Source organism: Bufo gargarizans, chromosome 3 (assembly GCF_014858855.1).
Source record: "Bufo gargarizans isolate SCDJY-AF-19 chromosome 3, ASM1485885v1, whole genome shotgun sequence".
Lineage (NCBI taxonomy): Eukaryota > Metazoa > Chordata > Amphibia > Anura > Bufonidae > Bufo > Bufo gargarizans.
In genome coordinates this window covers 205,855,052-205,869,264 of record NC_058082.1, presented here as the reverse complement: position 1 = coordinate 205,869,264, position 14,213 = coordinate 205,855,052, and positions in this window count along the sequence as shown.

Here is a 14,213-nt window from a genome sequence, read left to right as displayed (position 1 = left end):
AGTGCACGGTGCAGGGCTGTGTGTGACGTGTGGTACAGAGCTAGACGAGTGCACGGTGCAGGGCTGTGTGTGACGTGTGGTACAGAGCTAGACGAGTGCACGGTGCAGAGCTGTGTGTGACGTGTGGTACAGAGCTAGACGAGTGCACGGTGCAGAGCTGTTCGTGACGTGTGGTACAGAGCTAGACTAGTGTACGGTGCAGAGCTGTGTGTGATGTGTGGTACAGAGCTAGACGAGTGCACGGTGCAGAGCTGTGTGTGTGATGTGTGGTACAGAGCTAGACTAGTGTACGGTGCAGAGCTGTGTGTGTGTGGTACAGAGCTAGACGAGTGCACGGTGCAGAGCTGTGTGTGTGATGTGTGGTACAGAGCTAGACGAGTGCACGGTGCAGAGCTGTGTGTGTGGTACAGAGCTAGATGAGTGCACGGTGCAGAGCTGTGTGTGTGATGTGTGGTACAGAGCTAGACGAGTGCACGGTGCAGGGCTGTGTGTGTGGTACAGAGCTAGATGAGTGCACGGTGCAGAGCTGTGTGTGTGATGTGTGGTACAGAGCTAGACGAGTGCACGGTGCAGAGCTGTGTGTGTGATGTGTGGTACAGAGCTAGACGAGTGCACGGTGCAGAGCTGTGTGTGTGGTACAGAGCTAGACGAGTGCACGGTGCAGAGCTGTGTGTGTGATGTGTGGTACAGAGCTAGACGAGTGCACGGTGCAGAGCTGTGTGTGTGATGTGTGGTACAGAGCTAGACGAGTGCACGGTGCAGAGCTGTGTGTGTGGTACAGAGCTAGATGAGTGCACGGTGCAGAGCTGTGTGTGTTATGTGTGGTACAGAGCTAGACGAGTGCACGGTGCAGGGCTGTGTGTGTGGTACAGAGCTAGATGAGTGCACGGTGCAGAGCTGTGTGTGTGATGTGTGGTACAGAGCTAGACGAGTGCACGGTGCAGAGCTGTGTGTGTGATGTGTGGTACAGAGCTAGACGAGTGCACGGTGCAGAGCTGTGTGTGTGGTACAGAGCTAGATGAGTGCACGGTGCAGAGCTGTGTGTGTGATGTGTGGTACAGAGCTAGACGAGTGCACGGTGCAGAGCTGTGTGTGTGATGTGTGGTACAGAGCTAGACGAGTGCAGGGCTGTGTGTGACGTGTGGTACAGAGCTAGACGAGTGCACGGTGCAGAGCTGTGTGGTACAGAGCTAGACGAGTGCACGGTGCAGAGCTGTGTGTGACGTGTGGTACAGAGCTAGACTAGTGTACGGTGCAGAGCTGTGTGTGATGTGTGGTACAGAGCTAGACGAGTGCACGGTGCAGAGCTGTGTGTGTGGTACAGAGCTAGATGAGTGCACGGTGCAGAGCTGTGTGTGTGATGTGTGGTACAGAGCTAGACGAGTGCACGGTGCAGAGCTGTGTGTGTGATGTGTGGTACAGAGCTAGACGAGTGCACGGTGCAGGGCTGTGTGTGTGTGATGTGTGGTACAGAGCTAGACGAGTGCACGGTGCAGAGCTGTGTGTGTGGTACAGAGCTAGATGAGTGCACAGTGCAGAGCTGTGTGTGTGATGTGTGGTACAGAGCTAGACGAGTGCACGGTGCAGGGCTGTGTGTGTGTGATGTGTGGTACAGAGCTAGACGAGTGCACGGTGCAGGGCTGTGTGTGACGTGTGGTACAGAGCTAGACGAGTGCACGGTGCAGAGCTGTGTGTGACGTGTGGTACAGAGCTAGACGAGTGCACGGTGCAGGGCTGTGTGAGTGACGTGTGGTACAGAGCTAGACGAGTGCACGGTGCAGAGCTGTGTGTGACGTGTGGTACAGAGCTAGATGAGTGCACGGTGCAGAGCTGTGTGTGTGATGTGTGGTACAGAGCTAGACGAGTGTACGGTGCAGGGCTGTGTGTGTGATGTGTGGTACAGAGCTAGACGAGTGCACGGTGCAGAGCTGTGTGTGTGACGTGTGGTACAGAGCTAGACGAGTGCACGGTGCAGAGCTGTGTGTGACGTGTGGTACAGAGCTAGACGAGTGCACGGTGCAGGGCTGTGTGTGACGTGTGGTACAGAGCTAGACGAGTGCACGGTGCAGAGCTGTGTGTGACGTGTGGTACAGAGCTAGACGAGTGCACGGTGCAGAGCTGTTCGTGACGTGTGGTACAGAGCTAGACTAGTGTACTGTGCAGAGCTGTGTGTGATGTGTGGTACAGAGCTAGACGAGTGCACGGTGCAGAGCTGTGTGTGTGATGTGTGGTACAGAGCTAGACTAGTGTACGGTGCAGAGCTGTGTGTGTGTGGTACAGAGCTAGACGAGTGCACGGTGCAGAGCTGTGTGTGTGATGTGTGGTACAGAGCTAGACGAGTGCACGGTGCAGAGCTGTGTGTGTGGTACAGAGCTAGATGAGTGCACGGTGCAGAGCTGTGTGTGTGATGTGTGGTACAGAGCTAGACGAGTGCACGGTGCAGGGCTGTGTGTGTGGTACAGAGCTAGATGAGTGCACGGTGCAGAGCTGTGTGTGTGATGTGTGGTACAGAGCTAGACGAGTGCACGGTGCAGAGCTGTGTGTGTGATGTGTGGTACAGAGCTAGACGAGTGCACGGTGCAGAGCTGTGTGTGTGGTACAGAGCTAGATGAGTGCACGGTGCAGAGCTGTGTGTGTGATGTGTGGTACAGAGCTAGACGAGTGCACGGTGCAGAGCTGTGTGTGTGATGTGTGGTACAGAGCTAGACGAGTGCAGGGCTGTGTGTGACGTGTGGTACAGAGCTAGACGAGTGCACGGTGCAGAGCTGTGTGGTACAGAGCTAGACGAGTGCACGGTGCAGAGCTGTGTGTGACGTGTGGTACAGAGCTAGACTAGTGTACGGTGCAGAGCTGTGTGTGATGTGTGGTACAGAGCTAGACGAGTGCACGGTGCAGAGCTGTGTGTGTGGTACAGAGCTAGATGAGTGCACGGTGCAGAGCTGTGTGTGTGATGTGTGGTACAGAGCTAGACGAGTGCACGGTGCAGAGCTGTGTGTGTGATGTGTGGTACAGAGCTAGACGAGTGCACGGTGCAGGGCTGTGTGTGTGTGATGTGTGGTACAGAGCTAGACGAGTGCACGGTGCAGAGCTGTGTGTGTGGTACAGAGCTAGATGAGTGCACAGTGCAGAGCTGTGTGTGTGATGTGTGGTACAGAGCTAGACGAGTGCACGGTGCAGGGCTGTGTGTGACGTGTGGTACAGAGCTAGACGAGTGCACGGTGCAGAGCTGTGTGTGACGTGTGGTACAGAGCTAGACGAGTGCACGGTGCAGGGCTGTGTGTGTGACGTGTGGTACAGAGCTAGACGAGTGCACGGTGCAGAGCTGTGTGTGACGTGTGGTACAGAGCTAGATGAGTGCACGGTGCAGAGCTGTGTGTGTGATGTGTGGTACAGAGCTAGACGAGTGCACGGTGCAGGGCTGTGTGTGTGGTACAGAGCTAGATGAGTGCACGGTGCAGAGCTGTGTGTGATGTGTGGTACAGAGCTAGACGAGTGTACGGTGCAGAGCTGTGTGTGATGTGTGGTACAGAGCTAGACGAGTGCACGGTGCAGGGCTGTGTGTGTGGTACAGAGCTAGATGAGTGCACGGTGCAGAGCTGTGTGTGTGATGTGTGGTACAGAGCTGGACGAGTGCACGGTGCAGAGCTGTGTGTGTGACGTGTGGTACAGAGCTAGACGAGTGCACGGTGCAGGGCTGTGTGTGTGGTACAGAGCTAGATGAGTGCACGGTGCAGAGCTGTGTGTGTGACGTGTGGTACAGAGCTAGACGAGTGCACGGTGCAGGGCTGTGTGTGTGGTACAGAGCTAGATGAGTGCACGGTGCAGAGCTGTGTGTGTGAGGTGTGGTACAGAGCTAGACGAGTGCACGGTGCAGAGCTGTGTGTGACGTGTGGTACAGAGCTAGACGAGTGCACGGTGCAGAGCTGTGTGTGTGACGTGTGGTACAGAGCTAGACGAGTGCACGGTGCAGAGCTGTGTGTGTGGTACAAAGCTAGACGAGTGCACGGTGCAGAGCTGTGTGTGTGACGTGTGGTACAGAGCTAGACTAGTGTACGGTGCAGAGCTGTGTGTGTGGTACAAAGCTAGACGAGTGCACGGTGCAGAGCTGTGTGTCTGACGTGTGGTACAGAGCTAGACGAGTGCACGGTGCAGAGCTGTGTGTGTGGTACAAAGCTAGACGAGTGCACGGTGCAGAGCTGTGTGTGTGACGTGTGGTACAGAGCTAGACGAGTGCACGGTGCAGAGCTGTGTGTGTGGTACAAAGCTAGACGAGTGCACGGTGCAGAGCTGTGTGTGTGACGTGTGGTACAGAGCTAGACTAGTGTACGGTGCAGAGCTGTGTGTGTGATGTGTGGTACAGAGCTAGACGAGTGCACGGTGCAGAGCTGTGTGTGTGACGAGTGGTACAGAGCTAGACAAGTGCACTGTGCAGAGCTGTGTGTGTGGTACAAAGCTAGACGAGTGCACGGTGCAGAGCTGTGTGTGTGACGTGTGGTACAGAGCTAGACTAGTGTACGGTGCAGAGCTGTGTGTGTGATGTGTGGTACAGAGCTAGACGAGTGCACGGTGCAGAGCTGTGTGTGACGTGTGGTACAAAGCTAGACGAGTGCACGGTGCAGAGCAGTGTGTGATGTGTGGTACAGAGCTAGACGAGTGCACGGTGCAGTGCTGTGTGTGTGACGTGTGGTACAGAGCTAGACGAGTGCACGGTGCAGAGCTGTGTGTGTGGTACAAAGCTAGACGAGTGCACGGTGCAGAGCAGTGTGTGATGTGTGGTACAGAGCTAGACGAGTGCACGGTGCAGTGCTGTGTGTGTGACGTGTGGTACAGAGCTAGACCAGTGCACGGTGCAGAGCTGTGTGTGTGGTACAAAGCTAGACGAGTGTACGGTGCAGAGCTGTGTGTGATGTGTGGTACAGAGCTAGATGAGTGCACGGTGCAGAGCTGTGTGTGATGTGTGGTACAGAGCTAGACTAGTGTACGGTGCAGAGCTGTGTGTGACGTGTGGTACAGAGCTAGACTAGTGTACGGTGCAGAGCTGTGTGTGTGATGTGTGGTACAGAGCTAGACGAGTGCACGGTGCAGAGCTGTGTGTGACGTGTGGTACAGAGCTAGACTAGTGTACGGTGCAGAGCTGTGTGTGATGTGTGGTACAGAGCTAGACTAGTGCACGGTGCAGAGCTGTGTGTGACGTGTGGTACAGAGCTAGACGAGTGCACGGTGCAGAGCTGTGTGTGACGTGTGGTACAGAGCTAGACTAGTGTACGGTGCAGAGCTGTGTGTGATGTGTGGTACAGAGCTAGACGAGTGCACGGTGCAGAGCTGTGTGTGTGACGTGTGGTACAAAGCTAGATGAGTGCACGGTGCAGAGCTGTGTGTGTGATGTGTGGTACAGAGCTAGACGAGTGCACGGTGCAGAGCTGTGTGTGTGACGTGTGGTACAGAGCTAGACGAGTGCACGGTGCAGGGCTGTGTGTGTGGTAAAGAGCTAGATGAGTGCACGGAGCAAAGCTGTGTGTGTGACGTGTGGTACAGAGCTAGACGAGTGCACGGTGCAGGGCTGTGTGTGTGGTACAGAGCTAGATGAGTGCACGGTGCAGAGCTGTGTGTGTGATGTGTGGTACAGAGCTAGACGAGTGCACGGTGCAGAGCAGTGTGTGATGTGTGGTACAGAGCTAGACAAGTGCACGGTGCAGAGCTGTGTGTGATGTGTGGTACAGAGCTAGACGAGTGCACGGTGCAGAGCTGTGTGTGACGTGTGGTACAGAGCTAGACGAGTGCACGGTGCAGAGCTGTGTGTGTGACGTGTGGTACAAAGCTAGACGAGTGCACGGTGCAGAGCTGTGTGTGACGTGTGGTACAGAGCTAGACGAGTGCACGGTGCAGAGCTGTGTGTGTGACGTGTGGTACAGAGCTAGACGAGTGCACGGTGCAGAGCTGTGTGTGACGTGTGGTACAGAGCTAGACTAGTGTACGGTGCAGAGCTGTGTGTGATGTGTGGTACAGAGCTAGACTAGTGCACGGTGCAGAGCTGTGTGTGACGTGTGGTACAGAGCTAGACGAGTGCACGGTGCAGAGCTGTGTGTGTGACATGTGGTACAGAGCTAGACGAGTGCACGGTGCAGAGCTGTGTGTGTGACGTGTGGTACAGAGCTAGACGAGTGCACGGTGCAGAGCTGTGTGTGTGAAGTGTTGTACAGAGATAGACTAGTGTACGGTGCAGAGCTGTGTGTGATGTGTGGTACAGAGCTAGACGAGTGTACGGTGCAGGGCTGTGTGTGTGATGTGTGGTACAGAGCTAGACGAGTGCATGGTGCAGAGCTGTGTGTGTGACGTGTGGTACAGAGCTAGACGAGTGCACGGTGCAGAGCTGTGTGTGACGTGTGGTACAGAGCTAGACGAGTGCACGGTGCAGGGCTGTGTGTGACGTGTGGTACAGAGCTAGACGAGTGCACGGTGCAGGGCTGTGTGTGACGTGTGGTACAGAGCTAGACGAGTGCACGGTGCAGAGCTGTGTGTGACGTGTGGTACAGAGCTAGACGAGTGCACGGTGCAGAGCTGTTCGTGACGTGTGGTACAGAGCTAGACTAGTGTACGGTGCAGAGCTGTGTGTGATGTGTGGTACAGAGCTAGACGAGTGCACGGTGCAGAGCTGTGTGTGTGATGTGTGGTACAGAGCTAGACTAGTGTACGGTGCAGAGCTGTGTGTGTGTGGTACAGAGCTAGACGAGTGCACGGTGCAGAGCTGTGTGTGTGATGTGTGGTACAGAGCTAGACGAGTGCACGGTGCAGAGCTGTGTGTGTGGTACAGAGCTAGATGAGTGCACGGTGCAGAGCTGTGTGTGTGATGTGTGGTACAGAGCTAGACGAGTGCACGGTGCAGGGCTGTGTGTGTGGTACAGAGCTAGATGAGTGCACGGTGCAGAGCTGTGTGTGTGATGTGTGGTACAGAGCTAGACGAGTGCACGGTGCAGAGCTGTGTGTGTGATGTGTGGTACAGAGCTAGACGAGTGCACGGTGCAGAGCTGTGTGTGTGGTACAGAGCTAGATGAGTGCACGGTGCAGAGCTGTGTGTGTGATGTGTGGTACAGAGCTAGACGAGTGCACGGTGCAGAGCTGTGTGTGTGATGTGTGGTACAGAGCTAGACGAGTGCAGGGCTGTGTGTGACGTGTGGTACAGAGCTAGACGAGTGCACGGTGCAGGGCTGTGTGGTACAGAGCTAGACGAGTGCACGGTGCAGAGCTGTGTGTGACGTGTGGTACAGAGCTAGACTAGTGTACGGTGCAGAGCTGTGTGTGATGTGTGGTACAGAGCTAGACGAGTGCACGGTGCAGAGCTGTGTGTGTGGTACAGAGCTAGATGAGTGCACGGTGCAGAGCTGTGTGTGTGATGTGTGGTACAGAGCTAGACGAGTGCACGGTGCAGAGCTGTGTGTGTGATGTGTGGTACAGAGCTAGACGAGTGCACGGTGCAGGGCTGTGTGTGTGTGTGATGTGTGGTACAGAGCTAGACGAGTGCACGGTGCAGAGCTGTGTGTGTGGTACAGAGCTAGATGAGTGCACAGTGCAGAGCTGTGTGTGTGATGTGTGGTACAGAGCTAGACGAGTGCACGGTGCAGGGCTGTGTGTGTGTGTGGTACAGAGCTAGACGAGTGCACGGTGCAGGGCTGTGTGTGACGTGTGGTACAGAGCTAGACGAGTGCACGGTGCAGAGCTGTGTGTGACGTGTGGTACAGAGCTAGACGAGTGCACGGTGCAGGGCTGTGTGTGTGACGTGTGGTACAGAGCTAGACGAGTGCACGGTGCAGAGCTGTGTGTGACGTGTGGTACAGAGCTAGATGAGTGCACGGTGCAGAGCTGTGTGTGTGATGTGTGGTACAGAGCTAGACGAGTGCACAGTGCAGGGCTGTGTGTGTGGTACAGAGCTAGATGAGTGCACGGTGCAGAGCTGTGTGTGATGTGTGGTACAGAGCTAGACGAGTGTACGGTGCAGAGCTGTGTGTGATGTGTGGTACAGAGCTAGACGAGTGCACGGTGCAGGGCTGTGTGTGTGGTACAGAGCTAGATGAGTGCACGGTGCAGAGCTGTGTGTGTGATGTGTGGTACAGAGCTAGACGAGTGCACGGTGCAGAGCTGTGTGTGTGACGTGTGGTACAGAGCTAGACGAGTGCACGGTGCAGGGCTGTGTGTGTGGTACAGAGCTAGATGAGTGCACGGTGCAGAGCTGTGTGTGTGACGTGTGGTACAGAGCTAGACGAGTGCACGGTGCAGGGCTGTGTGTGTGGTACAGAGCTAGATGAGTGCACGGTGCAGAGCTGTGTGTGTGATGTGTGGTACAGAGCTAGACGAGTGCACGGTGCAGAGCTGTGTGTGACGTGTGGTACAGAGCTAGACGAGTGCACGGTGCAGAGCTGTGTGTGTGACGTGTGGTACAGAGCTAGACGAGTGCACGGTGCAGAGCTGTGTGTGTGACGTGTGGTACAAAGCTAGACGAGTGCACGGTGCAGAGCTGTGTGTGTGACGTGTGGTACAGAGCTAGACTAGTGTACGGTGCAGAGCTGTGTGTGTGACGTGTGGTACAGAGCTAGACGAGTGCACGGTGCAGAGCTGTGTGTGTGGTACAAAGCTAGACGAGTGCACGGTGCAGAGCTGTGTGTGTGACGTGTGGTACAGAGCTAGACGAGTGCACGGTGCAGAGCTGTGTGTGTGGTACAAAGCTAGACGAGTGCACGGTGCAGAGCTGTGTGTGTGACGTGTGGTACAGAGCTAGACGAGTGCACGGTGCAGAGCTGTGTGTGTGGTACAAAGCTAGACGAGTGCACGGTGCAGAGCTGTGTGTGTGACGTGTGGTACAGAGCTAGACTAGTGTACGGTGCAGAGCTGTGTGTGTGATGTGTGGTACAGAGCTAGACGAGTGCACGGTGCAGAGCTGTGTGTGTGACGTGTGGTACAGAGCTAGACGAGTGCACGGTGCAGAGCTGTGTGTGTGGTACAAAGCTAGACGAGTGCACGGTGCAGAGCTGTGTGTGTGACGTGTGGTACAGAGCTAGACGAGTGAACGGTGCAGAGCTGTGTGTGTGATGTGTGGTACAGAGCTAGACGAGTGCACGGTGCAGAGCTGTGTGTGACGTGTGGTACAGAGCTAGACGAGTGCACGGTGCAGAGCTGTGTGTGACGTGTGGTACAAAGCTAGACGAGTGCACGGTGCAGAGCAGTGTGTGATGTGTGGTACAGAGCTAGACGAGTGCACGGTGCAGTGCTGTGTGTGTGACGTGTGGTACAGAGCTAGACGAGTGCACGGTGCAGAGCTGTGTGTGTGGTACAAAGCTAGACGAGTGTACGGTGCAGAGCTGTGTGTGATGTGTGGTACAGAGCTAGATGAGTGCACGGTGCAGAGCTGTGTGTGATGTGTGGTACAGAGCTAGACTAGTGTACGGTGCAGAGCTGTGTGTGATGTGTGGTACAGAGCTAGACGAGTGCACGGTGCAGAGCTGTGTGTGACGTGTGGTACAGAGCTAGACTAGTGTACGGTGCAGAGCTGTGTGTGATGTGTGGTACAGAGCTAGACGAGTGCACGGTGCAGAGCTGTGTGTGTGACGTGTGGTACAAAGCTAGATGAGTGCACGGTGCAGAGCTGTGTGTGTGATGTGTGGTACAGAGCTAGACGAGTGCACGGTGCAGAGCTGTGTGTGTGACGTGTGGTACAGAGCTAGACGAGTGCACGGTGCAGGGCTGTGTGTGTGGTACAGAGCTAGATGAGTGCACGGAGCAAAGCTGTGTGTGTGACGTGTGGTACAGAGCTAGACGAGTGCACGGTGCAGGGCTGTGTGTGTGGTACAGAGCTAGATGAGTGCACGGTGCAGAGCTGTGTGTGTGATGTGTGGTACAGAGCTAGACGAGTGCACGGTGCAGAGCAGTGTGTGATGTGTGGTACAGAGCTAGACGAGTGCACGGTGCAGAGCTGTGTGTGATGTGTGGTACAGAGCTAGACGAGTGCACGGTGCAGAGCTGTGTGTGACGTGTGGTACAGAGCTAGACGAGTGCACGGTGCAGAGCTGTGTGTGTGACGTGTGGTACAAAGCTAGACGAGTGCACGGTGCAGAGCTGTGTGTGACGTGTGGTACAGAGCTAGACGAGTGCACGGTGCAGAGCTGTGTGTGTGACGTGTGGTACAGAGCTAGACGAGTGCACGGTGCAGAGCTGTGTGTGACGTGTGGTACAGAGCTAGACTAGTGTACGGTGCAGAGCTGTGTGTGATGTGTGGTACAGAGCTAGACTAGTGCACGGTGCAGAGCTGTGTGTGACGTGTGGTACAGAGCTAGACGAGTGCACGGTGCAGAGCTGTGTGTGTGACGTGTGGTACAGAGCTAGACGAGTGCACGGTGCAGAGCTGTGTGTGTGACGTGTGGTACAGAGCTAGACGAGTGCACGGTGCAGAGCTGTGTGTGTGACGTGTGGTACAGAGCTAGACTAGTGTACGGTGCAGAGCTGTGTGTGATGTGTGGTACAGAGCTAGACTAGTGCACGGTGCAGAGCTGTGTGTGACGTGTGGTACAGAGCTAGACTAGTGCACGGTGCAGAGCTGTGTGTGATGTGTGGTACAGAGCTAGACGAGTGCACGGTGCAGAGCTGTGTATGACGTGTGGTACAGAGCTAGACTAGTGTACGGTGCAGATCTGTGTGTGACGTGTGGTACAGAGCTAGACTAGTGTACGGTGCAGAGCTGTGTGTGATGTGTGGTACAGAGCTAGACTTGTGCACGGTGCAGAGCTGTGTGTGACGTGTGGTACAGAGCTAGACGAGTGCTCGGTGCAGAGCTGTGTGTGTGACGTGTGGTACAGAGCTAGACGAGTGCACGGTGCAGAGCTGTGTGTGTGACGTGTGGTACAGAGCTAGACGAGTGCACGGTGCAGAGCTGTGTGTGACGTGTGGTACAGAGCTAGACGAGTGCACGGTGCAGAGCTGTGTGTGTGACGTGTGGTACAGAGCTAGACGAGTGCACGGTGCAGAGCTGTGTGTGACGTGTGGTACAGAGCTAGACTAGTGTACGGTGCAGAGCTGTGTGTGATGTGTGGTACAGAGCTAGACTAGTGCACGGTGCAGAGCTGTGTGTGACGTGTGGTACAGAGCTAGACGAGTGTACGGTGCAGAGCTGTGTGTGACGTGTGGTACAAAGCTAGACGAGTGCACGGTGCAGAGCTGTGTGTGTGACATGTAGTACAGAGCTAGACGAGTGCACGGTGCAGAGCTGTGTGTGTGACATGTAGTACAGAGCTAGACGAGTGCACGGTGCAGAGCTGTGTGTGACGTGTGGTACAGAGCTAGATGAGTGCACGGTGCAGAGCTGTGTGTGTGACGTGTAGTACAGAGCTAGACTAGTGCACGGTGCAGAGCTGTGTGTGATGTGTGGTACAGAGCTAGACGAGTGCACGGTGCAGAGCTGTGTGTGATGTGTGGTACAGAGCTAGACGAGTGCACGGTGCAGAGCTGTGTGTGATGTGTGGTACAGAGCTAGACGAGTGCACGGTGCAGAGCTGTGTGTGATGTGTGGTACAGAGCTAGACGAGTGCACGGTGCAGAGCTGTGTGTGTGACATGTAGTACAGAGCTAGACGAGTGCACGGTGCAGAGCTGTGTGTGACGTGTGGTACAGAGCTAGATGAGTGCACGGTGCAGAGCTGTGTGTGTGACGTGTAGTACAGAGCTAGACTAGTGCACGGTGCAGAGCTGTGTGTGATGTGTGGTACAGAGCTAGACGAGTGCACGGTGCAGAGCTGTGTGTGATGTGTGGTACAGAGCTAGACGAGTGCACGGTGCAGAGCTGTGTGTGACGTGTGGTACAGAGCTAGACGAGTGCACGGTGCAGAGCTGTGTGTGTGACGTGTGGTACAGAGCTAGACTAGTGCACGGTGCAGAGCTGTGTGTGACGTGTGGTACAGAGCTAGACGAGTGCACGGTGCAGAGCTTTCTTCCGTACAGACATAAGGAAGTGGAAAGCATACGGATAATCTGTGTGCTTTCTGCATCCATCTGTCCGTTCCACAAAATTCTAGAATATGTCAGCAAAATGTGGATCATGGACCTACTGAAAATAATGGGTCTGCAAATAAAATGCAGGCAGCACACAGACCACATCTGTCTTTTGCGGATCTGAAATTTGTGGGCTGCAAAACGAATACAGTGGTGTGCATGGCGCCTTTCTAGAAATGACTTCAATACGGACAAGAGTAGGACATGTTCTATCATTTGCGGAACGGACACATGGATGCGGACATCTGCGTGCTGTGTATTTTTTTTGCAGACCCAAACAAATCAATGTGTCTGTGTGCTATCTGCAAAAATATGAGGATTGGACATGGTTACAAAATATGGTCGTGTGCATGTCATCTTACAGTTCTCATTAACCAATATTGGAATCAATATTCTGTGCAGGTCTATAGGAGCACCACACATATATAGAGGCTTGCACTGGCCAAAGAGGAACAGGTGAATCCCCCGGTGGGCCTCTAGTCTCCCACCCCCTGCACAGTGGCACATGACACAGTAGACTAACTCCGCTACATATACTGTAAATAGGCAGCGTACAGCTTCCTAACTAGCTTATGTTCATATGAAAAGAATGGGTAGACTATTTAGCAGGGGTGTAGTTATAATTCATGGGCCACATAGCAAAATCAATTGTGGCCCCAATCACCTATTATAAGTTGAAAATTAAAAAAAGCAGCAGCAGCATTAGGCCTCCTGCACACGACCGTTGTGTGCACCCGTGGCCGTTGTGCCGTTTTCCGTTTTTTTTCGCGGACCCATTGACTTTCAATGGGTCCGTGGAAAAATCGGAAAATGCACCGTTTTGCAGCCGAGGCCGTGATCCGTGTATCCTGTCCGTCAAAAAAATATGACCTGTCCTATTTTTTTGACGGACAACGGTTCACGGACCCATTCAAGTCAATGGGTCCGTGAAAGAACACGGATGCACACAAGATTGGCATCCGTGATCCGTGGCGTAGGTTGCTTTCATACAGACGGATCCGAAGATCCGTCTGCATAAAAGCTTTTTCTGATCTAAGTTTTCACTTCGTGAAAACTCATTTCCGACAGTATATTCTAACACAGAAGCGTTCCCATGGTGATGGGGACGCTTCTAGTTAGAATACACTGCAAACTTGGTACAAGACTGCCCCCTGCTGCCTGGCACCACCCGATCTCTTACAGGGGGATATGATAGCACAATTAACCTCTTCAGGTGCGGCACCTCAAGGGGTTAATTGTACTATCATATTCTCCTGTAAGAGATCAGGGCTGCCAGGCAGCAGGGGGCAGACCCCCCCCTCCCCAGTTTGAATATCGTTGGTGGCACAGTGTGTGCCCATCGCCCCCCCTTCCTCCCTCTATAGTTAAAAATCGTTGGTGGCACAGTGTGTGCCCATCGCCCCCCCCTTCCTCCCTCTATAGTTAAAAATCATACTTACCTGCTTGCTGCTGCGATGTCTGTGACCGGCCGGGAGCTCCTCCTACTGGTAAGTGACAGTTCTTTAGCAATGCGCCGCACAGACCTTTCACTTACCAGTAGGTGGAGCCCCCGGCCGGTCACAGACATCGCAGCAGCAGGCAGGTAAGTATGAATCTTCTACAATTGTACTATTGCTAAGTAACCATGGCAACCAGGGATGCAGTAGCTTCCTGGTTGCCATGGTTACCGATCGGAGCCCCAGCGATTAAACTGGGACTCCGATCGGAACTCCGCTGCCACCAATGATGGGGGGGGGGGGGGGAGATGGAGGGGGGCGATGGTGGGCGCACACTGTGCCACCAACGATTTTTAACTATAGAGGGAGGAAGGGGGGGGGCGATGGGCACACACTGTGCCACCAACGATTTTTAACTATAGAGGGAGGAAGGGGGGGCGATGGGCACACACTGTGCCACCAACGATATTCAAACTGGGGAGGGGGGGGTCTGCCCCCTGCTGCCTGGCAGCCCTGATCTCTTACAGGAGAATATGATAGTACAATTAACCCCTTGAGGTGCCGCACCTGAAGAGGTTAATTGTGCTATCATATCCCCCTGTAAGAGATCGGGTGGTGCCAGGCAGCAGGGGGCAGTCTTGTACCAAGTTTGCAGTGTATTCTAACCTGAAGCGTCCCCATCACCATGGGAACGCCTCTGTATTAGAATATACTGTCGGATCTGAGGTTCACGAAGTAGCTCATATCC